General features: G+C 51.2%; 1 long non-coding RNA gene across 5 annotated transcripts; it reads left to right on the forward strand.

Moving 5' to 3' along the window:
* The first annotated feature begins 47 nt into the window (after positions 1-47).
* Positions 48-20,457, forward strand: LOC145719592 (uncharacterized). 5 transcript variants are annotated; one of them, XR_014142483.1, is made up of 5 exons: positions 195-699; positions 1,000-1,082; positions 1,443-1,599; positions 1,713-1,900; positions 2,465-20,457. It is a non-coding gene; the product is annotated as an uncharacterized LOC145719592 (long non-coding RNA). The 5 variants fall into 5 exon arrangements; XR_014142485.1 differs by lacking the exons at positions 195-699; positions 1,000-1,082 and adding an exon at positions 48-69 and having other exon boundaries at positions 2,465-2,784; XR_014142484.1 differs by lacking the exon at positions 1,000-1,082 and having other exon boundaries at positions 201-699; positions 2,465-2,784.
* Positions 20,458-25,974: the final 5,517 nt, after the last annotated feature.

Genomic DNA, 25,974 nt, shown 5'->3' on the forward strand with positions numbered 1-25,974 from the left:
CCAGGTGAGACTTAGAGCCGCGAGGCCTCTTGCCGTGCGTGCGCAGACGCCTCCCGGGTGGGGTGACAGGTGTGTGCACGGCCCCCGGTTGTGTGGAGGCGCCGGGCTGGGGGCGCGGGGCCGGCGGGACCCCGGCCGCCGCCGCCGCGGCTGCTGCGCAGGGCGCGGGTTCGCGGAGCGAGCGGGGGTGGCGGAGGCCAGGCGGGAGAGAGCGGGGCGTCCTCGGCGGGAGGCAGAGCCGCGGCCGCGGGCTCCGTGTCGGGACTTGGGGCGAAGCGGGGCTGGCATCCGAGTGTCGGTGTAGGTCGTTAAGTGCTCCGTGGATGGCGAGTTCCCGTTGTCCGACGTCTGCTGTCAGAGCTATCCGAAAATGTCTAATTGTTTAAGGAAAAAAAATGACACGTGTTAAAGCACAGTTAAGGATACTTTGTTTAGGTTGGGGGTTATTTCCACAGTTGGTGTAGGGACCCTGCAACAGGGTTTTGCAGTGGAGAGGGGCAGATTGGACTCAACTGGGAATACAGTGTGGCAGTTGGTAATTTATAGCCAAGGAGCAGAGTTGGGGGTGGGGGTCAGTGGATAGCAAATTACTAGGAGGAAATATGAGGGGTTAGGGGTTGTGAGTGAAATGACCTAATAGGTTTCTTGCTGAAGACCGTCCAGGATTGTGGGATAGTGGAGGATAAGGAATCGGCCCAGGTATGTGGGGGCTAAGGGCAGGCTGCCCAAAAATGTACAATGACATATTAATTTTTTGTTTTGAAGATTTTATTTATTCGTTTTAGACAGAGAGATACAGAGAGCGAGAGCATGAGCAGGGGGAGAGGCAGAAGCAGGCTCGAGGCTTGATCCCAGGACTCTGGGATCATGATCTGAGCCAGAGGCAGACGTTTAACCAGCCACCCAGGCTCCCTGACATATTGATTATCTTAAATAAAAATTACTTAAGAGACAGCCTATGCAAGAAGGACACTCAGACTCCTCTCTTTCTCACTGAAGGCAGGAATTAAATCTGCTATGTGGAAGTATCATTTCTGTGCTGATGAGAAAAACTCGCTAAAGCCTAATGGAAGCCATTTTAGGTTTCTAAGTCAACATAACTGCATATGGAGTTTGTTCAACCGCAAACTTGATTTATGGCCCCCCGCACTCTCATTGTACATCTGCTTTGTGAATGAGTAGCCTAAAGGAAAACCATTTTGTCCTTGTGATATCCATCAACACTCCTACTGTCTGCATTCCTTTATGATAAAACTCGTGATTCCTGCCAATGTGTTAATCTATAATCTTTTGAGCTTTTACAAGATGTAAAAAGTATATAACCCTGTAAAAACTGTTCATTCTCCGGAGCGGGTTCTTCTCTGTGAAGAGTGTGTTTCTTTCTTGGGCAGCTGTCTGAACTCGGGCTCCAATGAAACTCTCTCTTACTTTCTTTCTGAAAGGCGTGTTCACTTTGCATCAGCATTTCCTGTTGTAGCTAGCAGGGTATCAGAGCAACTCTGTGAGAACAGCTGCGGGTGTAGTCTGGAACTCAACACTCGGTACCAGCCCCGGACCTCTGTGCCCCTCCGACTTCTCAGCACCTCATGGGTTTGTTGGGTGAGTTCTGATATCCTGACCTCCTCAATTTGAGTTGAGGGGCCTGACTTTTATTCCAGCTGTTGAAGGGTGCTGGTAATGTTCTTTCTTTCTTTCTTTTTTTCTTTTTTAAGATTTACTTATTCATTTTAGAGAGTGGGAGAGAGAGTGCGAACAGGGGACGAGGGAGAGAGAATCTCAAGCAGACTCCCAGCTGAGCGCAGAGCCCAATGTGGGCAGATCCTAGGTCCCTGAGATCATGACCTGAGCCAAAACCAGGAGTCGGATGCCCGACAGACTGAGCCACCCAGGCGCCCTACTGGTAATGTTCTTTAGGTGGAAATAACCTAGAAGGGTTGGAGTCGTTGGGTTGTTTTAACTTGGCATTATACTAATTGATGTTATTGATAAAAGCCTTGAGTAAATTTTCTGGCTAGAAATATGAGAAACTGAGTCATTCAGTTGGAAGAGAAGGACATTTGCTGCTTCTGGCCAAATAGCACTTTCGGGAGACCTCCCAGGAGAGACACCTGGGAAGCCTTGATTGCTGAAGAAGCCCCAGAGCCCACAGAGGCAGCCAGTACCAAAGGGACCGATAGTCCTTAGTTCAGATGAAGCCTCAGAGGGCTATTCGGAGTGTGGGGCCCCTGCACCCTGAAGACTATGCCCGTGGGTGGGGTAGACCAGACCTCTGTGGGGCTGGAGTGCCCCCCGCTCACAGGGTGCTGACTGTGCATGTGTGGATGGGGAAGGTGGGGTGAGGTTGGGACCTGGAACCTGGCAATGTCTGGCCCGGCTGGGTGACAGGAGGACATTGTTGGGGGGCTTCACGGCATCTGCCTTTTTCCAAGCCTTAACCTGCATAATTGGGCCTATCCCTCCTTAGGGCAGACCTGGAAGACTTGGATTGCCCTGCCAGGTTGGGGCCTGCCCACTGACCAGGGAGCCAGCCAAACGCAGCGCCTGGGAGCCTGTGGTGCAGCCTGTCTGCAGGATGAGCGACTGTCGCCAGTTGAGAGCTGCCATGTCAGAAAGCGTTTCAGCGGGCGGTCTCCCTCTACCTGGAGGTTGTACAGACAGACTTGGACTCTTAATGTGGTAGAAGTTTTTCAGTATTGGCCCCGACATCTGCCTAATTCATATTCCTGTATTAGAAGATTGCACGTATTTCACCCAGAATATAATGCTTTAAGTATGTGGTCTGCCTTTCTGCAAGGACTGTGTGGTTTCTAGGGTATTCTTCACTAAGACAGTTGGGAGACTGGATTGCTGGTACACCCGGGACCCCATGGGCAGCCCCTCAAGTGAAGTGAAGACTGACGCCTCAGAAATACTTTGGGATGGGAGGGCTCCTTCTGCCCTGATGGTGTTGGAGTGGTTCCAGAGCGAATCATGGCGCCAGGGGCCTGGAGGGCCTGGACTGGCCCCACTGCCCTCATGCGGTGGAAGAGGTGCTGGACTCTGCATACTTGAGCACAAACTGCAGCAAAGCCAGTAACGTGGGCACGAGACAGTGTATGAGACTGGCCCGTTAGGAGCAGGAGGTATCTGCCTCGTTTCATCAGTCATCAGGACCACTGAGCGCATTTGCCTTAAGGGCAGAGCTGAAGGAATCTGGTGGGGTGGTGCAGGATGTTCTGGGGACCATCCAAACACAGACCTCTGGGAGCCTTGGGTGTTGGAGGATCCCTGGGCTCAGTGGGGCCTCCGGTTCAAGCTGCCGCCTTTGAAAGCATTTCAGGGAGAAACCACTCTTGACCGTGGTGGTGTGTAGGTTGGGGAGTCACAGTTGCGCCCAACAGCCCACAAGGTTACCATCAGACAAAGGTTAGGTAGCAAGGAGGGGCCGACTGTGCACCGTCAGGCTGAGCCTAATTGTCCAGGACCCGCTGTGCACGCACAGTCAGCGGCTGGCCGAGAGGTGTCTGACTGGGCATGGACAGGCAACCCAGGCCTGAGGGCAATTCATGCAACTGGAAAGGCAAACAGGGAGGGAGAGCCTGGCCCTGGAGCAGGCTACGGGTGGACCCCTCTGACCTCAACACAGACCCCAGGGAGCACTGGTTGTTTGAGAAGCCCAGGGACTCATGAAGCCCCCAGTTTCGAAAGGGATCTGTCTGTGCCAGTCTGAAGCTGCTGCCTTTGAAAGAATTTCAGGGAGTAACCACTCTCCACCCTGGGGTGGTGCAGTTTGGGGCATTGGCCTGAGCCCAGCATTCCACGAGGGGCTTGGCCCACAAAGTTGGGGGGGCAGGTGAATGAGGAGGGCTGACTGCACACACACAGGCTGCTCAGGCCTGGGAGGGAGGCCTGGACTTGGAACGGGAGACCATAGGTAGAACCGTGGCCCCAGAGCATGCTTCTGACCCCAGTAGCCCACCATAGCCCTGATTGGCAAGATGTCCTGGCGACACATGGGAGCCTCCTTTGCTGGAGAAGCCTGGGACCCCTCAAGCAGCCAGTCCACCTGGGGATGACTGTGGCCAGGTTCAACCTCCCACCTCAGAAAGATTGTTTTCCTGTCGGCTCCCTCCACCCTGATGCCATTCTGATGCCCTGGGGTCGACTTGGAGCTCCACAGGACTGGAGGCCAAGGTGGGCTGGTGGGCTAGCAAGTTGCAGGTCAGGGAAGCCAGGGACCTGGAAGGGGGGCGGGGAGGCAGCTGTAGGAAGAGGCCATGCCACAGGTGTAGTCTGCTATGTGGGTCCCTGAAGTCAGTCTCATTGGAAGTCTTAGCTGACACAGTGGTACATATTTCCACTGGAGGCCGAGCTAGAAGCAGTTGGACTCCCTTGTCAGCACTGGTCCAGAGGCCACCTGGCTGGTGTATCCTCCCACAAAAGACCCCTGGGAGCCTTGATTGCTGGTAAAGCTGGGGACCCTATCAGGCAGGCAGGCTCGATGGGGACTGACTGCTACCACTTTCAAACTTCCTCCTCTGAAAAATCCTCGGGGGTGGGATCCCTCTGCCCAAGAGGCTCTGTGGGTGGTTGGGGTGTGGGCAGAGCTGCACAGGCAGAGAGAGACCCGGCCTCCTCAAAACAGGTGAAGGGGTAGCTAGGCATGCAGATGCAGGGAGCCAGGGACCTCAAGAGGGCAGGTGTGCGGAGAGGTTGGCTCTTGTGAATGGGTCTTTGGCTATCCAAGTCTTCTGCCTAAGTCCCACTCTGTGCTACACAAAGGAGCTTATTTCCCCCTCAAGGTAAAGCTGGAGGAGCATGGACTGCCTTTGCCAAACAGGGCCCGTGGGGCTCTCAGGGTATCCTTCACGAAAAGATGCCTGGGAACCTTGATTCCTGGTAACCGTGGGATGCCATCAGGGTCTGTTGTGGTGGGGACTGACTGTTGACTCAGAAACGTTTTGTGTGTGTGTGGGGGTACCTTCTGCCCTGGGGGGTGTTCAGATGGTTTGAGATCCACTGGAGACCCCAGAGGCCTGGAGGGCCCCGGCTGGCCCCACTGTCCTCAGTGGGGGAGCGGTAGAAGTGGGGGGCACTATGAGAATTGCACAAGGCAGGGGACCCAGAGCCCGAGGGGCAAGGCAGGTGTTGTGAGTGGGTGGTTGAGGGTATGGAGGGTCTGCCTCATTTTCATCATTGAACCTTGCTCTGAGGGCAGAGCTTGAGGAATCTGGTGAGCCCCCCTGCCCCCCGGATGAGCCTTTGTGGGATTGTCTGGGGGACCCACCAAACACAGACCTCTGGGAGCCTTGGGTGTTGGATGCTCCCTGGGCCCAATCAAGCATACAGTCCAAAAGGAGTCTGTCTCTGGCCAGTTTCAAGCTGCCACCTTTGAAAGAATTTGGGGGAGTAAGCTATCTTGACCCCAGGCTGTGCAGGTCTAGGGGAGCTGACCTGAGCCCAACAGGCCAAGAGGAAATCAGCAGACTCCTGGGTGCCTTTCACATATGGGCCTGTTGGGCCTCACTCTCCTGCCCACATGGGTTTTTAATAGACCAGGCAGGCCTTTTCTAGGGACTGGTTTAAGGAGGAGAACTCTCTTCTTTTCTGAGCAAGATTATCTCAGAGTGTAGGGTAAGTTGTGTCCCCAAAAAGGGAGAGGTCTATGTCCCAACCTCAGGATCTCATTTGGAAGTAGAACCTTTGATGTAAGTGGGTAATAGGAGCCGCTGAGGCTAGGACTTCTAGTATTATGTTGAACAATAATGGTGGGAGTGGGCATCCCTGTCGTGTTCCTGACCTTAAAGGAAAAGCTTTCAGTTTTTCCCCATTGATAATGGTACTCGCTGTGTGCTTTTCATAGATGGCTTTTATGATATTTAGGTATGTTCCCTATATCTCTGTACTTTGAAGAGTTTTAATCAGGAAAGGATGCTGTATTTTGTCAAATGCTTTCTCTGCATCGATTGAGAGGATCATATGGTTCTTGTCTTTTCTCTTATTGATGTGCTCTATCACATTGATTGATTTCTGACTGTTGAACCACCCTTGCATCCCAGGAATAAATCCCACCTTGTGAATAATCCTTTTGATGTACTATTGGATCCTATTGGCTAGGATCTTGTTGAATATTTTGGCATCCATGTTCATCAGGGATATTGGTCTATAATTCTCCTTTTCGATGGGGTCTTTGTCTGGTTTTGGGATCAGGGTAATGCTGGCCTCATGGAATGAGTTTGGAAGTTTTCTTTCTATTTCTATTTTTTGAAACAGCTTCAGTAGAATAGGTATTATTTCTTCTTTAAATGTTTGGTAGAATTCCCCTGGGAAGCCATCTGGCCCTGGACTCTTATTTTTTGGGAGGTTTTTGATTACTGCTTCAAATTTCCTTCCTGGTTATTGGTCTGTTCAGATTGTCTCTTTCTTCCTGTTTCAGTCTTGGTAGTTTATAAGTGTCCAGGAATGCATCTATTTCTTCTAGATTGCTTAATTTGTTGGCATATAGTTGCTGGTAATAATTTCTAATAGTTGTTTCTGTTTCCTTGAAGTGTTAGTCGTGATCTCTCCTGTTTCATTCATGATTTTGTTTCTTTGGATCCTTTGTCTTTTCTTTTGAATAACTCTGGCCAGTGGTTTATTGATCTTATTAATTCTTTCAAAGAACAAGCTTCTAGTTTCGTTGTTCTGGTCTACTGTTTTTCTGGTTTCTTTTTCATTGATTTCTGCTCTCATCTTTATTATTTCTCTTCTCCTATTTGGGTTAGGCCTTATTTGCTGTTCTTTCTCCAGATCCTTTAGGTGTAAGGTTAGCTTGCGCACATGGGATTTTTCTAATTTTTTGAGAGAGGCTTGGATTTCCCTCTTAGGACTGCCTTGTGTTTTCATTAGTTGGTTTCAATGAATTGTTTAAGTTCTTTAATTTACTGATTGACCCAGTCATTCTTTTTTTTTTTTTTTTAAAGATTTTATTTATTTATTTGAGACAGAGAGAATGAGAGACAAAGAGCATGAGAGGGAGGAGGGTCAGAGGGAGAAGCAGACTCCCTGCTGAGCAGGGAGCCCGATGCAGGACTCGATCCCGGGACTCCAGGATCATGACCTGAGCCAAAGGCAGTCGCTTAACCAACTGAGCCACCCAGGCGCCCTGACCCAGTCATTCTTGAGCAGGACGCTCTTTAACATCCCAGTGTTTGAGTTCCTTCCAAATTTCTTCTTGTGGTTGAGTTCCAGTTTCACAGCATTGTGGCCTGAAAATACGCAGGGAATCATTTCAGTCGTTTGGTATTAGTTGAGACCTGATTTGTGACCCAGTATGTGGTCTATTCTGGAGAAAGTTCCATGTGCACGCAAGAAGAATGAGTATTCTGTTGTGTTAGGGTGGATTGTTCTGTATATATCTACGAAGTCCGTCTAGTCCAATGTGTCATTCAGAGCTCTTGTTTCTTTGTTGATCTTCTGCTTAGATGATCTGTCCATTGCTGTGAGTGGAGTGTTGAGGTCTGCTACTATTAATGTATTATTATTAATATGTTTCTTTTTTTTGTTATTAATTGGTTGTATAATTGGCTGCTCCCATGTTGGGGGCATATTTAATCTTCTTGTTGGATAGACCCTTTAAGTGTGATATAGTGTCCCCCTACATCTCCTACTACAGTCTTGGTTTAAAATCTAATTTTTCTGATATGAGAATTGCTACCCTACCTTTCTTTTGAGGTCCATTAGTGTGGTAAATGGTTCTCCATCCCCTCACTTTCCATCTGGAGGTGTCTTTAGGTTCAAAATGAGTCTCTTGTAGACAGCATATGGATGGGTCCTGCTTTTTTAATCCAATCTGCAAACCTGTGTCTTTTCATGGGAGCATCCAGTCCATTTACATTTTTTTTTTTAAGATTTTATTTATTTATTTGACACAGAGAGAGAAAGGACAAGTAGGCAGAGAGGCAGGCAGAGAGAGAGGGAGAAGCAGGCTCTCCACTAAGCTGGACGTGGGGCTCGATCCCAGGACCCAGGGATCATGACCTGAGCTGAAGGCAGCCGCTTAACCGACTGAGCCACCCAGGTGCCCCTCAGTCCATTACATTGAGTAACTATTGAAAGATATGAATTTAGTGCCATTGTATTGCTTGTAAGTTCCCTGTTTCTATAGATTTTCTATTTATTTCTGGTTTATGTGACTCTTGGGGTGTCTCTTCACGTACAGAATCCCCCTTAATATTTCTTGTAGATCTGACTTGGTGGTTGCATATTCATTCAGTTTCTGCCTGTCCTTGAAGCTCTTTATCTCTCCATCCATTCTGAATGACAGCCTTGCTGGGTAAAGTATTCTTGGCTGCATGTTCTTCTCATTTAGTACCCTGAATATGTTTTGCCAGCCCTTTCTGGCTTACCAGGTCTCTGTGAATAGGTCTGATGTTATTCTGATGTTGCTTCCTCCCTACGTAAGAAATCTCTTCCCCCTAGCTGTTCTCAGGATAGCTTCTTTGGCTCTAAGATTTGCAAGCTTCACAGTTATATGTCGGGGTGTTGGTCTTTTTTAACTGATTTTGGGAGGGGTCTTCTCTGCCTCTTGGACGTGAATGCTTGTTTCCTTCCCCAGATTAGGGAAATTCTCAGTTATAATTTGTTCAAATACATCTTCTAGTCCTCTCTCTCCACTCCCTCAGGGATCCCAATAATTCTGACATTGGAATGTTTCATGGCATCATTGATCTCTCTAAGTCTATTTTCATGAGCTGCCTACCTCTATTTTCCTCAGCTTCCTTCCTATCAGCTTAATTTCTAGATCACTGATTTGCTCTTTTGCCTCATTTACCCTGGCTGTTAGAGTATCCATTTTAGACTGCATCTCATTCATAGCATTTTTAAGTTCGGCCTGATTAGATCTCATTTCTGCCCTTAGAGATTCTATATTGTCATTAATGTTTTATTCAAGCCTAGCTATTGACTTTATGTTTGCTGTCCTGAATTCTATCTCTGACATCTGGCTTAGATCCATATCCATTAGTTCTCTGGCAGAGGACATTGTCTCTGTTTCTTTTCTTTGTTGAAAGTTCCTCCTTCTAGGCATTCTGTCGAGGGATGGTTGAGTGAATGAGCAAGTCCAAAATATCAACCATGACCCCAGCTAGATGCACCCTAGCAAAATCTGGAGCAGTCAGAGCCACCACTGAAAAACAAAGCCAAAATGAAACACAAGAGTAAAATTGAAAATTTTTAAAAAAGGGAGGAGGGGAAGGGGGGCTATAATCTCTCAGAGTGGACAAAGCAGGGTGTTTCAGTTGTTATTGCATGTATTTTGGTCTGTGTGTTAGAGGACACTATGTCCCAAAATTACTAGGAAAGTAAGATTTGTATATATAAAAAGGTAAAACTGACTAGAGTGAAAAATGGGCTAAAATAAAGCATATATCTATAAAAAATATAGGTGTGTAAAAATACAAGTTAAAAAGCGAGTATGAAAAATGAGTTGATATAATAGACATCTAGTTGAAATGAGAAAGCAAAAAGAAAAATACAACAGAGAAAAAAGCATGACAAAAGGAAAAAAAAGAAAAGAATTATATCTGAAGAATAATCAAGTTGTGAGGCCACACCTGGAGCTCAATATACAATTTCCCCCTGGCGTTGGGAATTTACAGTCTTACAGGGTCCATAGGGTTGTCGTCCACTTGTTCTTCCAGCCTGTCTTCTGGGGAAGGGGCCTGCCCGCTGTTTCTCAGGTAACCCTGCCTGTGCACAGTTGCCCCGTCCCCTGTCAGATGGATGGGCTCAGTGGAAACTGGTCTTCTGTGTGGCTTTTGTTCCCTGGGGGCTTTCCGCTTCTCTTCAGAGGATCAGAGCAAAAATGGCCACAGCCAACTCTGGCCCAGAGCAGAAAAATCTCAGTCTGCCCTCTTTAATAGACCGTCCAGGACACAGTCTCCACTTTTGCATGTGCCGCTGAAAACTGCCGCCTCTCACGGTGCACGCTCACAGCTACTCTCTCAGAAGTGTTTTCAGGGGCCTAGGAGAGCCTCTGCCCTTTGTGCTTCTAAAACTGTGAGTGGCTGAGTGCTCTGCCCACCCGAAGTTCCACCCTAGAGCCCCTTCCCGGTCACTACTGCTCTGCGGGTTTTTACCCAGTTTCAGGTGCAGGTTCCAGATTTTTTTCAGGCTGTTCAAGGAAAGAGCAGTTAACGACTAGCCCAGCTTGTGGTTTATGGCGATCTGAGCGGAGAGCCCCTTGCTGGGCTTACTGACCATAACCTACTTCCTGGCCCCAATGCTCAGGCCCTCTGCCCTTTCAGGAATCTCCTTTTGTTCTGTGGTCGCTTGTAACCTGAGACCACAATGCCCTACCTAGAATTCCGCCTTTTCATTTCCTGAGCCGCTTTCAGAGAGGGATGTCTCTTACTACAGCAGATTTCTCAGGGTTCTGATTTTGTGCTCTAGTGTTATATCACTTTCCAGGAACCAGCTTAGGGAGGTTCCCTCCCCCTTCTGTTTATCTTCCGATTATCTCCCTGCAGATTCATGACTCTGCACGTCCTACCTTGCAAAAAGTGCTTTTCTGCTTGTAGAGATCCAGATATATTTCTTACATCTCAGGCTGATTTCATGAGTGATAAAAATGGCTTGACAGACATCCAGGTAAATTCAGGGACCAGTTGAAACAGGGTCCCCTACTCCTCCGCTATCTTGCCTCCTCCCTACAGACCTCTTTTGAAAGGCTCCTTGTGAATGAGCCCATCGGGACTTCCTGGCAGCATGCCCCTCCCTGGAAAGAGGGATACCATAGCCCCATGCTCTCCACAGGACGAAGTGCAGCAGGACTCTTAGAGCTAGAACCAGCTCCACTAGTACCTGCAGAATTAGGGGCAATGCTGGGCTCAGAGGAGGAGCCAGCAGCAGCCCTGGCTCGAGCATGAGCTCCAAAGTTACAGCCGAAGCCAGCAGGACTTTTGCACCGGCCCCAGAGGACAGGGAGATCTGGGACAAGCTCCAGAGGTAGAACACACTCCAGCAGCAGCACACCACCAAAACTGGAGGCAGAAAGCACTAGTCTCCGCTCAAACACAAAGCCAGAAATAGAGGCAGTTTTACCACCAACTCCCATGAAAGCTCCAGCGATACTTCTCTAGCACCAGATCTAGAGCTAGATCGAGGTCGAGTCAGAGAAAGGTCCAGAACTCGCTTTGGCACGCCAGTTCCAAGCTGGAGCCTAGCCCGCTCCAGAGCCAATGCCAGCTACAACCGGTGCTCTGATTCCTACACACAAGCTACCAGTAGCTCAAGCACCACCAGCAGCAGCAACTCCAGACACAGAGACTGCTGGGCCACCAATTCTGGGGTCAGCCCGCTGCCAGCTCCAGAGCTAGAGCCAACGCAAGACTCCGAGCTGGACCGGCTCCACAGTCAGCTCCAGCGGCACCTCCGACACGGAGCCAGCACTGGCTCCCCCTGCAGAGCTAGAGCCAGGGGGCTCTGCGCAGCAAGACCCAATCCAGCACCAGCTCCAGAGCTAGAGCCTGCTCCGGCCCCACCTCCCGAACCAGCGGATGAGCTACATCCAGGGCCAGTTCCAGTACCAGAGTCAGCCTGTCCTCACCAGTGAAGGCATTCCTTTTCTTCTCTTTTGGCTTTTTTTTTTTTCTCTTCATGTTTCCAGGTATATTTCTAATTTAAGATAAAATAAACTTTATCTTTTTAAACATTTAAAATTGTACAACTCACTGACATTAACTACTTTTCCTGTGCTGTGCACCATCACCGTTATCCAGTTCCAAAACATTCCCATCACCCCAGAGAGAAACCCCGCACCCACTAAGCAGTCAGTCATTTGGCATTCCCTATCATTCCCTACCTCCCCTGCTCCCTGGCAACCACTAATCTGGCACCTGTCCCTACTCGTTTACCTATGATGAATTTTTCATGGGATCATACAGCATGTGGTATTTTGCATCTAGTTTCTCCCACTCAGTATAATGTTCTCGAAGTTCACCCAGGTGACAGCGAGTACTAATACTTCATTCCTGTTATGGCTGAATGAATTCCATTGTATGAATACACCTCATTGTGTTTATCCATTCAGTTGTGGATGGACATGTGGGTTGTTTTCATCTTTTGGTTATTGTGAATAGTGCTGCTATGAATATTTATGTGCAGGCTTATGTTAGAGTACGTGTATTCAGTTCCTTTGGTTAGATACTGAGTGGAATTGGGTCAAATGATAATGGTATGCTTAACATTTGGAGGACTTTCTACACCCTTTGCCACAGTGGCTCTACCATTTTACATCTCCCCCAGCAGTGTATGAGGGTTCCTATTTCTCAAAATCCTCTCTAACACTTGTTATTTCTGTTTATTCAGTATAGCCCACCCCTGCCTGGCACGGAAAGTACATCATTGTGGTGTTGGCTTGCATTTCCCTACTATCTAATGATGATCATCTTCCCATGTGCTTAGTGGGCCATCTGTGTATCTTCTTTGGAGAAATGTCTACTATTTTTAATGGGATTGTTTATGTTCTTAAGTTGTAGGAGTTCTTTATATATTCTAGATGCAAGACCCTTATCAGATTTATGATTTGCAAATATTTCCTACCATTTTTTGGGGGGGGTTTCTTTACAGTCTCTTGAGATTGTCCTTTCATTCACAAAAGTTTTTAGCAATGATGAAGTCCTGTGTCTCTGTTTTTTCTGTTGTTGCTTGTGCTTGGGTGCCATATTAGAGACACCATTGCCAAATCCAAGGGAATGAAGATTTACCCCTATGTGCTCTTAGTTTATTTCTAGGGTGTTAAGAGTTTTTGCTCTTAGATTTGGTTTTTGATTCATTTGGAGTTAACTTTTTTACATGGTGTAAGGTAATGTTGTGACTTCACTCTTTTGTATGTGGATATCCAGTTTCCCAACACCAGTTTTTGCCTCGTTGAATGATCTTGGTCTCCATGTTGGAAAACAACTGACCGTACATGTTTGTATTCCTTGATTCTCAATGGTATTCCATTGACTCCTAAGTGTTGGTCTTCTCTGCTCGTACCTTGGAGGAAATATAATCTCAAACAGAGTTTTTTTAATTCTTAGGATCATTTGATATAAGCTCATGTCATATATAAATACACTTTTCCTTCTTCCTTTCCATTTGGGGGCTTTTAATTATGCATCTTGTATAATTGCTCTGACCAGACTTCCATGACACATTGAAATGAAGTGGTGGAAGTGGGCATTCTTGACTTATTTATCATCTTAAGGAGAAAACTCTCAGTCTTTCACCACTGAGAATGATATACATATGAGTTTTTTCATAAATATTCTTTACCATAATTTTTAAAAAACTCATTTATTTTAGAGAGCGAGAGAGTGCACGAACCAGAGAGCAGGAAGGGGCAGAGGGAGAGATTCTCCAAACAGACTCCCCACTGAGTGCAGAGCCCTCCTTGGAGCTCAGTCTCACCACCCAGGAGATCATGACCTGAGCCCAAACCTAGAGTCAGACACTGAACCCACTGAGCCACCCAGGCACCCCTCTTTTATCACAATTTAATCTTCTATTTCTATTTTATTGAGAGCACTTGTTATGAAAAGGTTTGGCTTTTGTTGAAGCTTATCCTACATCAGTTGAGACAATCATGTTTCTTATTGATGTGGTATATGACATTAATTACCTACATTGAACAGCCTTTGTATTCCTGGTATAAATCATACTTGGTCATGTATAGTCCTGTCAATGTGCTGCTAGATTCTGCCTGCTAGAATTCTGTTGAGGATTTTTACATCTCTCTTCATAATGGATTTTGGCCTGCAGTTGTCTTTTCTTGTAAGGTCTTTGTCAGTCTTTGGAATCAGGACAATGCTGGCATTATAAGGTGACGTGGGAAGTGTTCCCTCCTCTTGTACTTTATGCAGAATTTTAGAAGCATTGATGTTACATCTTCTTTAAATGTGTAGGACAAATCACCAGGGAGAGCATCAGGTTCTGGGCTTTTCTTTGTTGGGAAGTTCTCATTACTGCTTCAGTCTCTTTACTTATTATAGGTCTACTCAGGGTTTCCATTTCTTCTGGAGGCAGTTTTGGTAGTTTGTGTGCTTCTCAGAATTTATCTGCTTCATCTTAGTGAGCCAATTTGTTGGTATAAAGTGGTTCCATTTTTGTCTCTTTTATCAATTTGGTAAATCTCAAAAAGAAAGAACTATTGTTTTCACTGATTTTCTTGCGTGCTCTTCCCTTCCATATATCTCTGATCTAATCCTCACAGTTTCTTTTGCTCTACTAACTTTGATCTTCTTCTTCTCCTCCCCCTCCTTCCTCTTCTTCTTCTCCTTCTCCCCCTCTTCCTCCTCATTCTTCTTCTTAACCAGAGGAACCCAATAGCAGTAACAGACACCAGCCAGTCAGAAGGCCACCATCTAGGTCTGGGTTGTTGGGTAGAGAAGCAATTACAGACTGGAGTGGATCAGTCTACCTGGGCAATTTTTACCTCACCTCGCATTCCAGGCCACCCCCAGACTGTAATTTCAGGCTGAACCTCTCCTACTGCAAGGTATGATGTCCAGCAATAGACTGGGCTTCCCATGGACCAATCACAGCCTTGAGCAACTTCTGTGCTCTGGGAACAAGAAGACTAGCTGAATTTTGCCAAGGAGCACTGTCCATGGGTAGGAAGCCCTATGTAGTACTGGGCACTGTCTTTTGTGCACTTCTTTCATACCTTCCCATGTGTGGGTCACTGCCACCTGTGTTCATGGCTACCCAGGTTGTCTGAGCCTCAAGAGCACCCATTCACCCAGGGTGTCTGATCAATGCAATGTCAACCCTTCAATTCCACCACCAGACACCCAACACTGCACCCAAGACCAAAAGGTGCCCTCACTCCAAGTCCTGTGAGCAGCTCAGATGCAGCCCCTACCTAAGCAGTAGGGACATTGCCTGCCTGCTCTGCATGCACTCAACCAGCAACTCCAGCTGGATGTGGAGGAGATCAACATGCTTTGTCCCAGGGTCCCTGATGGCCAGGAAAAGAAGGTGACCTCCTTACCCTTTCTCCCTGACAGACATCCCTTCCTGGAGCTTGGGTCCCCACAGCATACCCACAACAAGCCAGGCATACTCAGTCTCTAGAAGCCTCTGGGCTATGCTGGCGTGGAGTGCCCTGCACAATCCAGTGTTTCTGCTGATCTTGCAATTCCTCTCATTCTGGAGTTGACCTCCCAGTCGTCCCTGGAGACCTCAGGCATCATCTCAGCCTCAGACAGCACCTCCTCCTCCTCCTCAGTCTCCACCACATCCGTGGCAGCCTTGGGCTCACACGAGCTCTGTGTCTCAGGGTCCGCAACCACAGCTCCTTGCTGCCACTCTCCATCCAGCAGGTGGGCGATGCTGCCTCATCCCCATCAGCCTGGACATGAAGATTGGCACCAACTACAAGAGCTTCCTGCTGAACTGGGCATGTGGGGCATCCCTTTGGTCCCCTCACTCAGACCTCTCTGGGTACTGACCTCACTGGAACAACTACTCTGACAAGAAGCCATGTCTGGACCTTCCAGGTGGCATGCCCAGGCCTGGAAGGACGCAGACGACCACCACGAACGCCACTCTACACTGGAGGAAACTGAGGCAGCTTCAACACCCCTGGCTGGTGCTTGGATACCCATGCTTGAGTGGGGGCAATAATATGCCCACGAAGCTCCTTCCAAATCTGGGGTGCTGTGGCTCTGATAAGACTGCCCGGATTGTGTCCCCTGAACCCCCCAACCCACAGTGTCCCCTGACTCCTTGCCCCACATCCAGAGAGCCCTGCGTGATCTGGTAGGTGCTCTTCCCAGCGTGCACTCCTCACCCCAACCAGCCTCCTCCAGGGAGCCTGCCAAGCCTTTGCCCCTCAGAGGCTCCTGCCATCCCTCCCCATGGCCCCCATCCAGGATGGCCTCACCTCCAAGGCTGAGCTCAAAGGCCACTTCCTCAGGCTTCTGTGCAAGCTCAGGCTTTGGGTCAGATTGACCTGGGTTCAAATCCACAGCAGGGCCATGTCACAGCCTTGTGACTGGCAAGCTCCTTTGGGAACTCTTGGGACCTCAGGTTTCTACTTTGAAGATGGGGTCAGTGACTCCCACCTCAGGAGGATGTGTTGGGGATTAAAGCAGGGAGATGAAGGTGTTTGAGTGCCGGATTTTGGGGAGTGGGGGTGCTGCCAGGAAGACAGGGGGAGGGGATGTAGAGGAGGAAAAGGCGGCCTGACCTCCTCCCTGCCCAAACGTGTCCCCATCACCCTCCCCTGACCCCGCCATGCACCGAGACGAACACTGGAGTGGAACGTGGGGGCCAGGACGTCAGGGTGGGGGTTATATTTCATTTCTCTTTAGTCCCCAGGTCTCCATGTCCACTCAGTCCAGCGGCCCTGCCTGGCGGGAGTGGGGCTGGCCCCGGCCTAAGAGGACGTGAGGGTCATTGAGCAGGCAGTGGAGATAGGGACACGTGGGACGAACCCCACAGGGAGCCCCTTGGTGTTGCGCATGCCTGCTGGGAGGTGGGGTCCCGCGCAGGCGCTGTCTGCTCGGCCGTGTGTGCGCCTGCACAGGATCCACCTGCCTCCGACCCACCGTTGGTGGGAGGGCCCCGCCCACGCAGAGTGCACCTGCGCCACGTCCACCCAAAAGGTGGGAGCCGACCGGCCACGCTGAACCACACTAATGAAGTTCCTCCTCCAACCCCTCATGGGACAGTCGGCAAACTGAGGGCAGGAGAGGCAGGGACTGGCCTGGGACCCACCAGGTGAGCAGAGGCTAGAGGAATGGGGATGGTCCCGGCTTCCGAGGCCAGGGCTTCACCTCCCATGGGGTTTCCTTTGGGAATGAGGGCCCCTAAGATCCTGGGGGACCCCTGCCCACACTCCCATGTGGGGCCCTTTCCTCTGGTCATCCTCGCATGGCACACATACACACAAGGCTCTGCGTGCGCACGCGCGCACACACACACACACACACACACACACTAACTCCCCAGGGGGGTCAAAGGGGGCGTGGACCCTGGAGGTGACAAGGGGGAAAGAAAAAGGAGGTTGGAGGCAGCTGGGCCGTGGCATGTTCTCCTGGGAACATGCCCGGGGCCGTAGCATGGGGCTCGGGGGAGACCTGCCAGGCTGATGGCCAGGGCGTCCCCAAGATGCCCAAGGGTTGTCACGGCACCCGCATTCTAGAGACAGCCCCTTCCTACTCAGTTCACTTGGCTGGAGATGCTTCAATCCTGCCGTATCCTGATGTCCCCAGGATGTGGTCTCAGCAAAGCCGAAAGAGCCGTTTCCTACACTGCAGACCTGGGGTCAGGTCTCACCCCTGACACCTCTGGCCATTTGGCTGGAGGGACCCAAAGGTAACACAGGGAGGCCCAGAGGGAGCCAGGCCAGCCAGACACCGCTGTGATCTGACTGTGCAGCCCAGTTCCCCTCCAGTGTGTGTGTGTGTGTGTGTGTGTGCATGCAGAGGTTTCAGGCAGGGTAGCCCACCCTGAGCAGGAGCAGGGTGATGAGGTATCAGAGCCCGGTGGGTGGGTCATGTTCACACCCCAGGTCAAGGCTGGCTGAATGGGACAGGGTGTGCTGGGGCGGCATCCTTCTCCCCAGGGTTTGTCCCAAGCCCTGTAGGTATATATCACTGCATCCTAGGTGCAGGACTGTGATCTGGGAGCAGCAGGGTGAGTGGGTAAAGAACAGTGAGGATGGCTGGGCAGGGCTGTGATGCCTCCGAGCCAGCTACTGGTCCCTGTCTTTGCGGAGCCCCTTGGAAGCTGCATTGTTTTCCTGCTCCTGCACCTGGCTCCTCACAATGGGCAGACGTGGTGTTTGGAGGCATCTCCCTCCCTCCAGAGCTGCTGATGCAACGAGTGAAGTGGCCTGCAGCTCAGAAGCAGCTGCTGCAGGTGGTCTGTCCTCTGGCTCTGGAGCTGCGCTGGCTCCCACTCCTGGACTTGGCTCCTCGAAATCTGCAGTCGGAGATGTCTCTGATGGGCCAGATGGGTTCACAGCTGCAAGAGGAGAAAAGCTCACCCCCGTGCCTGCTCTCCGTGGGCCTTTGCAGAGACAGAGCCCAGCCCAGGGCCTCCCAGAGAAGCCACAGCCAGGAAGGAACCCTCAACGGGGACGTCTCCCCGACTGCAGTCCACTCGCTGGGTGCTCTGAGCCCAGTCGTTCCTCCTGGCCCCACACCAGCCTCTGGGGGCTCCTCCCTGTGGGGCCAGCCCTGACCCATCTCCACACACCACAAACACCCAGCCCCAGCCTTCTCAGTCTGGGGCTCGGCTTCGGTGGGCTCCGGCTCCTGGACAACAGTCCAGTGACCAACCACCTGGGACAGTGGTCTGGGTGGTGTTGGAGGTCTTCCTCGGCAATCCCCAGCACCTGCTCCTGAGGACCCCTGTGGGGTCACTCCCTCTGTCAGGGAGGAGGGCATGTCCGCCAGCCGCCTCTCCATGTCATCCGTTGACTTCTGCAAGGACAGGGACCGGTAGCCGGCCCCGAGGCATCACAGCCTTGCCCAGTCATCCTCACTGTCCTCCTGCCCAGTCCCCCTGCTGCTCCCAGATCAGACACACCCGTGTGTGCACAGCCCAGAGCCTCCCAGAGAAGTCGCAACCAGCAACCCTCACCAGGACCTCTTCCCGACTGCAGTCCACCAGCTGGGCGCTCTGAGCCCAGTCTTGGCTCTTGTTCCCAGCCTCTCAGGGTGTCTCCCGGTGGGGCCCAGCACCTCCCCATCCCCAGACACCCACATATACCCACCCCTGGTCTTCTCAACCTTGGGCATGACCTCTGTGGGTCCAGGTCCTCCAGCAGAGTCCAGGGAAGTGGACATGGCGCTCTAGGTTGGAACCGGGTATGTTGAGCTGCATATAGGCCACCAGCTGCTTGAGGCAGGGAAAGTCTGGGGCTGACAAGTGCTCTGAGTACTGGTCCAGCCAGGGGCCCAGAATGGAGGAGATGGCCCTGGAGGTAGAAGGACAAACAGCAAAGTAAGTGGCCTGGCCCTTCCTTCCACCCAGCCCCCTGGGACAGCCCTGGGGATGTTCCATCCAGAGGCCAGGCCCACCCACCCCACCCCCACCGGCCATCCAGGCAGGGGGAGGTCTGGCCAGCATGTGCAGGCCGGCAGTCTCCATGGGAGGGAGCCCTCCATCACTGGTGTGAGCACCCCTGCTTTCCTCAGGGGGCCTGCCCCACTGCTCTGTCTGGGGTCCCTCCTGCTGCAAAGGAATCTCCAGGAGGGTGGGGGACCAGTACCCTCCTCCTCTCCAGGAGCCCACCCTACAGCTCCACTCCTGGTAACGTCCCACACTTCCAAAACTTTGTTTGAGCTCCACTCACTGTGTGCAAAAAACCTGTGACACTCAGTTCCCCCGTCTCCCCAGTCCCTGGTCCAAGAGGTTTTCTTGTTCAAACCCGACACCACGCTCTCTCAACTCCTCTCTCCATCTCCTTTTCTCTCCCCACAGAAAGGGCTCCCTCCCCACCACAGCAGGGCAGCTTTTCTCTTCCCCAATTCCTTTCCAGGCACCTTGCACCTGCCCCACTATCTCCCTCCAATGGTGGACATCCTTCTTCCTATCTTTGCATCGATTTCCTGTGTGTTCCAAGTGATGTGGCCTCAATACAGCTGTGTTCCAGGGGTCAGGAAGGCCCAGGGTCCCCCTACTTCACCATCTTAACTCCTCCCATAGTTTACAAGATTCCATTTAAATAAAGGCAGACACAGACTCACTCCTAGGGACATTTTGTTTATAGCAAGGAGGTTCTGCAAAGCAGTGACAGAGGGTACTTCTGAGTAAATGGTCCAGGGTCAACTGGTTACCATATGGGGAAAAAATTCACCTTTACTCTTATCTCATACCATGAACAAAAATCAATGCCAGGTGGATCTCAAATAAAATGTGGAAGTTTGAGAGAATAATATTTTTAAAAGGTACCTTAGGAAATAATTTCAAGATCTTGGGGCCAGCAAAGATTTATTGGAGCATGAAGTGTACTAAACACAAAGAAAAGATTAATTGGGAATCATTTAAATGAACGCCTATTTTTATCAAAAGACACCTTTAAGAGAGTAAAAAAGGCAGGCACAGAATGGGGATACACATTTGTCATCTTTTTATTGGACAAAGTGACGTGGGAAACAAAGACAGAAGGAAATGGACATAAAATTAAATGTCCTAACCTGCAGCCCGTTGACAAATACTTGAGTCAGGCAGAGTATAAGATTCCTCCAGGAAAGTCCCAACTGTCTTAATGGTAATGCCTTGCTAGACGGAAAAACAACCTTAGCTTGACCATAGCAAGGCCTCCAAAATCCTGTGAGTCCTCTTTAGCATATGAAAATCCATTTATAACTTCCTTTGTCTTTACTTCCCCCAACCCCAAAGTGTATAATCAGTTGCTCCTCACAATCCCTGGACAGCAGCTCTTCCTGCCAGGGGTCCTGTTCCCCTGATTTAATAAAACTGCCCTTTTGCACCAAAGAGGTCTCAAGAATTCTTTCTAGGCCATTGGTTCTAGACCCCTACACCACTACTACAAGCCACATCAAAAGGACTCGTATCTAGGATACGTACCTACCGTATTGCTCAACATACAGACAATCCACCAGAAAACATGGCATAAGATCTGACGAGGCATTTAGCAAGAAAGGTAGCCAAATGGTAAGAAGTGTATGAAAGGGTGCCCACATCATTCCTTCTCAAGGAAATACAAACAGAATCCACAGTGAGACACCTCCACGCATAGACCCCATTGCTGAAACACGCTGAGTACACCTCGTGTTGGTGAGGATGTGGACCCACCGCAACTCTCACACCCCGCTGTGAGTGTGAACTTGGAAATCTCTTTGGTACGATCTCCCAAGATCGACACACACTTATTCCCTGACCCGCCCATTCCACAGTAGGCGCACACCCAACCCAGATGCGCCCTTGTGTGCGGGCAGGGCTCAGAGCAGCGTTCTTCTGCCTGTCAGCACAGTGAGAACAACCCAAAAGTGGCTCAGTCGCCGCGTGGGTAAATGAAGCGAGTGACATGCTTTAGAGTGGAACACTCTATGGAAATAAAAATCAACTGAGCCACATCCAAGAAGAGGGATGAATCTCAGAAGCATGACGAAAGTAGCCAGGCATGACAGCGGACGCTCTGATTCCATTCCATGAAGGTCAGAGACGAGAAAACGAAATTTGGAAGTGACAGTATGGGGTCCCCTTGGGGGAGAGAGGAAAGGGACGTGGGATGCATGCATCAGGGGGTGTCCGGCGAGTTAGCAGTCCCGTGGGTTCTGTTTCCCGCTGCACTCCCCTCGGACGGTTTGTGCAGCGCTGCAAGTATGAGTCCCAGACCGTTGGTATGTGTGCTCTGCTCCAGCCTGCAAACCCAATCACACGATGATAAAGTGCTTTTCTGGTTAGTCCCAAGGCCAGATCGCACAGTGCTGGGCTCCGGACTCTGGCATCTTGGGGCACAGATTCATATCCTGGGTCTAACCTCTTCCTTTCTGGAGACCCTGGCCAACTGATGAACTCTGGGATTCAGCTTTTTCATGGGTCAGATTTGGTACCTCTGTCTTCTTTAGTGAGAGGATTAAGTCCTTGCTGGTGCTCCGCAGGAACTCCATAAATGTGGCTCCATGTTTGTTCTTGCCTCCCTCCCTCTTGGGCTGGGGAGGTGGTAGATGGCGGCTTGTGCCAGATGCAGGAGCTTGATGGGGATGGAGTCCACGTGTCTTCCAGGGGAGGACCATGGAGAACCTCCCAGGGCCTACTGCCCACCACCCTCCCGGTCTCAGGCTCCTCCCCATCTGTAAAGACATGGTGAACTAACCAGGTGATCTCTAGCTGGTTAGTCCCACTAACTACCACACTGAGGACCCAGGAGCCTCCTTTGTAGGACACGCTGCGCACCTTAGGATCCGGGACCCCTGCTCAGAAAGGATTCTCTTGTGCTAGTGCCCCCAGAGCAAGGCAGGAAAGGTGCCCTGTGCACTTTGGCGACTATGGAGCTGAAGTTGTTCTGTGTCCTTGACCATGTGGTTACTCCTGGGAGGGTGTCGGCCCTGCTGGAGAAGAGTCTCTCTGTAGCGTGGCTCTGGGTCTTTGTGTCCCACAGTTTCCACCCAGAGAGGGGGGAGGGACAAGGAATGGCGGGGCTGGGGACGCAGGCGCCCTCACCCAGAGGGCTCAGGTGATCTGGACTGAGAAGTGCCATCGGCTCCCCCAGGGCCCCTGGGGCAAAGGGGCGGGAGCTGCAGGCTCTGCAGACCATGCACAGGATGTCCAAGGTGCACTCACCACCTCTCGAGAACCCGGCTGAACACACACGTGTCCTGGCTGCACGTGCCTTGGAGTCGCTCACTCCAAGATCCCTGACTGACAAGAAGAAACTGAGGCTGCCTCTCTTCTGGCTGCCCGCACACTAGGGGGTTCCTCCCAGTTTTAGATGGAAAGGGGAGTGGAAACAGAACCCTAGCCCCTTGAGCTCTTGACGGTGCCTAGGGATGGCCCCAGCCCATGCGCCCCATGGCCATTTGGCAGACATCCTGGCCATCAGCTTGGCAAGTCTCCCCTCCTCATATTCAGGGCGCTGAGCATGTTGCGAGGACTCGGGATGCCCCTGCCCCATGGCCCAGCTGCCTCAGACCTCTTTCTTCTCTCCCCCTTGTCACCTCTCCCGTATGCACTCCCCTTTTGATGCCCAGCTGGGCAGTCAGTGTGTGTGTGTGTGTGTGTGTGTGTGTGTGCGTGTGTATAACTGTGCCAGGTGGGGATGCCCAGAGAAAAGGGCCCCCCATGGAAGGGTGTGGGCAGGGGGCCCCAAAACCTCAGATGCTCCCATTCCCAGTGCAAACCCCATGGGAGGGTGGAGCCCTGGTCTAGGAGGAGGGAACCCTCTCTTCTTCTTGGACTCTACTCACCTTGAGTGTCCTGGGCCAGTCTCTGCCTCTCCCCTGGCCTCAGTTTCCCAATTGTCCCCTGAGGAGCTGGCATTGCACCTTAAGCCTGAAAACATTCTGGAAGCAGAATTCCCTCTTCCTCCAGGGACCTCAGTCCGTTTCCTCAAATGGCCTTCCACTGATTGCATGTGGCCCACCCAGGCCAAAGAGGGTCGGGCTCCCTGATGAAGCTCAGCTGGTGGCCACGATGAATTACTAGCTCGTAGGTCAATGAATGAGGGATCCAGTGAAACCACAGAAGCCAGGACCATGCACCAGGAGCCGTGATTTGGGTGGGGATGGAGGGCATCCCAGCATGGGCCCTGAATGGTCCACGGGGTGCGTCCAGCTGTCCTCCGGCCACTGAGCCTCCTTTGCCTGCAACACGCTCTTGTCCTAGGTCTTCTCCATCTCATCCCCAAACCAGGCTGAATATCCTGGGAGCAAAGCAACAGCAAGGGCCCCCGAGGAGGGTCTTCCTGGACTCTGTGTCCTTGAGGACTAGTGGGACAGCCTGGCAGTGGCTCAAAATACCTCCCAGGCACTGGGCGAGGGATGCACAAGTCATTCCACAGGAAATTCTCCTACAAGCCTTCAGCAGGCCCAGTTACTTCCTCATTTCCCAGATGAGGCTGAGAGATGTGCCCAGGGTCACGGATTGGAAAGAGGATGAGCAGGGACTAGGAATCCCACCTATCTGATGCTGGAGACTGTGTTCCTTCCTAAGCACTGCTTAGGTGGTGCCTGGAGCTGGGCAAGGGTGGCCAGGGAAGGGCCAGCCTTGGGCTCTGTGGCTATGCCCAGGACCTGGTCCAGCCTGTCTGCCCCCTGGCAGCATGAGGCTTATGTGGGCACCAGACCAAAGGTTCCCAGGACCCAGCTTCAGGGTGCAGTCTCCCGGTGAGGTGGGCCACGCAGAGTCCTCAGGCCCTGGGTTCAAATCCTGGCTCTGCCCTCTGCTGGGTGCAATTGGGCAAGTCTCCTGAAGCCTCAGTGTTCCCATCGGCGACATGGAACAATGATCCCTCTTTCCTCATGGAATTGTCAGGGCGATTCAGTGAGGTGACACATGTGGGAAAGAGTGGACAAGGAGACTGCGGATGTGCTAGACTGCAGACAGGACTTCACATCAGTTTTCCACGAGAGGGAGACTGAAAATAAACAAGGAGGACGGTCACAGATGTTCCCAACAGCTCCGTGATGCAGACAAAACAGTGGAATGGCCCCTGGTCCAGAGCCCAGGCTCTGGGCAAATTCTTATGCAGAGACCGAAAAAGCCTGGGAGGAGGGGAATGGAGGGGCCAGCGTCCACCCATTGGAAAAGCAGGTTGCAGGAAGAGCACATGCTCCGGCACCCGCCCTGCCGCACACGAACACACAGGTGCCCCCCATACACGTGCGTGCTCTTCCGGGAAGGGGGGTGCGTGCCCAGCGACCCCCAAAGGCCAAAGGAGCTGGGAGACTGAAGAAAAGGAGACAGGTCCTGTTGACAAGAAATGGTTTTTTCCAGGGACCTAAGGACAGAAGGAAGTCTTGGGCACCACCAGACACCAGTCCATCTTCACAAGCCCATGTCCGTGAGACCTGTTTTCACAGCCCCAGGAGGAGGATGTGGGAGAACAGGTGTGTGTAGCCACCCAATCTCCAGGGCAGGTGGAGGACCTTCTTGCCAGAGGGTGTCATTAAAGGTGTGGTTCACAGAAAGAATGTGCAAGGGGGAGGGCTGTGCTCTGGAGGCTGAGGTCACAGAGCAGTGTCAGGGCGGGTTTGTCCAGCTGGTGTGAGTCTGCTTCCCAAGGGGACACACAGGGACCCACGGGCGCGTGTGGGCCGGGACCCAGGGGCGGGCACTCTTACACATGGGGACAGACAGGGGAAGGACTGGAAAGGTGACCACTCCCTGTTAGGGCTCTCGGGGGTGGGAGGCTCTGCTACTTTCACTCTAGATTGCTTCTCTTTATTTTACTATGATAAACATTTATTGTCCTTGTAATAAATCCTTGATGATGAAAAATGAATAATGTACTTGGTCCGCGGATGACTGAGACATGGAGAACACTTAACCTAGGACTTGACTCTTTTTGGAATTACACAAGTAAGACACACTGTACATGAAACATGGAAACACCACTAAGGGAGAAGAGGCATTTGCAAGTCCCACCCTGAGGTGACCATCAGGACGGGATTGATGCACATCTCCAGTCTCGGGCTCTCTCTCTCACACCTGCACACCTCTTTCCATCTAGGTGTCTCCCTGTGGAGATCACATCCGTGTGGTCTTACAGGTGGGGTCCTGGATGCAGACGGTGGGTCTCAGGGGAGAGGGCCCCGAGGTCTCCCTCTGGGCGCAGAGAGACCCCGCGCCCGCGTTAGCACCACCTGGCATTCTCTCCACCCTGTGCACCAGGACTGTGGATCCCATCCATCTCCTTGGGCATTAGCGTTGTTCCATTCCCTGCTCTCTCCCTGCAATGCTTTTGCCCAGCTTTCTGCATTTCCCTGGTTTCTGTGTGGGCCACAGGAGGAACCAGCCCTGTCCTGTCTGGGGTCAGGCTGTGGTGTCCCAGCAGGAACAGGGGTCTCGGCCCCGAGATTGTGCCCATAATTCCTTAAGTGGCCTCTCTGATCTGTAATCCATCAGGGATTTCAATATCGAATAAGGGAAATTCTATGTCAAATAAACAGAAGAAAACGAGTCCCCTTTGAAAATAGGTGGGCAGACACAAAGGCTCCTATTGCGTGATTCCACGTATAGAAACATCCAGAACAGGGAAAGGAACAGGGAGAGAAAGCAGCTTAGGGGTTTTGATGGTCTGGGCTGCGGGAGAAATGGGCAGGGGGGTCTTCTGGTTCGGGGACTCCTTTGGGGAATGAGATATTCCGCAGCAATGTTCTGTGGTGTGGTGGCCCAGCGTTGGGAATGTACTTCATGCTCATCATATGTTCAATTGAAAACAAGTAATTTTATTTAAAACAAATAATAAACAGTATACAGAACATGAAAAGATCAAATAACAGTTAATATGTACCAGAGAGAAAGAACATAGGGGGAGGGGATGAAACA

This window comes from Leptonychotes weddellii, unplaced genomic scaffold (genome assembly GCF_054177405.1).
Source record: "Leptonychotes weddellii isolate Sample4059 unplaced genomic scaffold, ASM5417740v2 HiC_scaffold_550, whole genome shotgun sequence".
Lineage (NCBI taxonomy): Eukaryota > Metazoa > Chordata > Mammalia > Carnivora > Phocidae > Leptonychotes > Leptonychotes weddellii.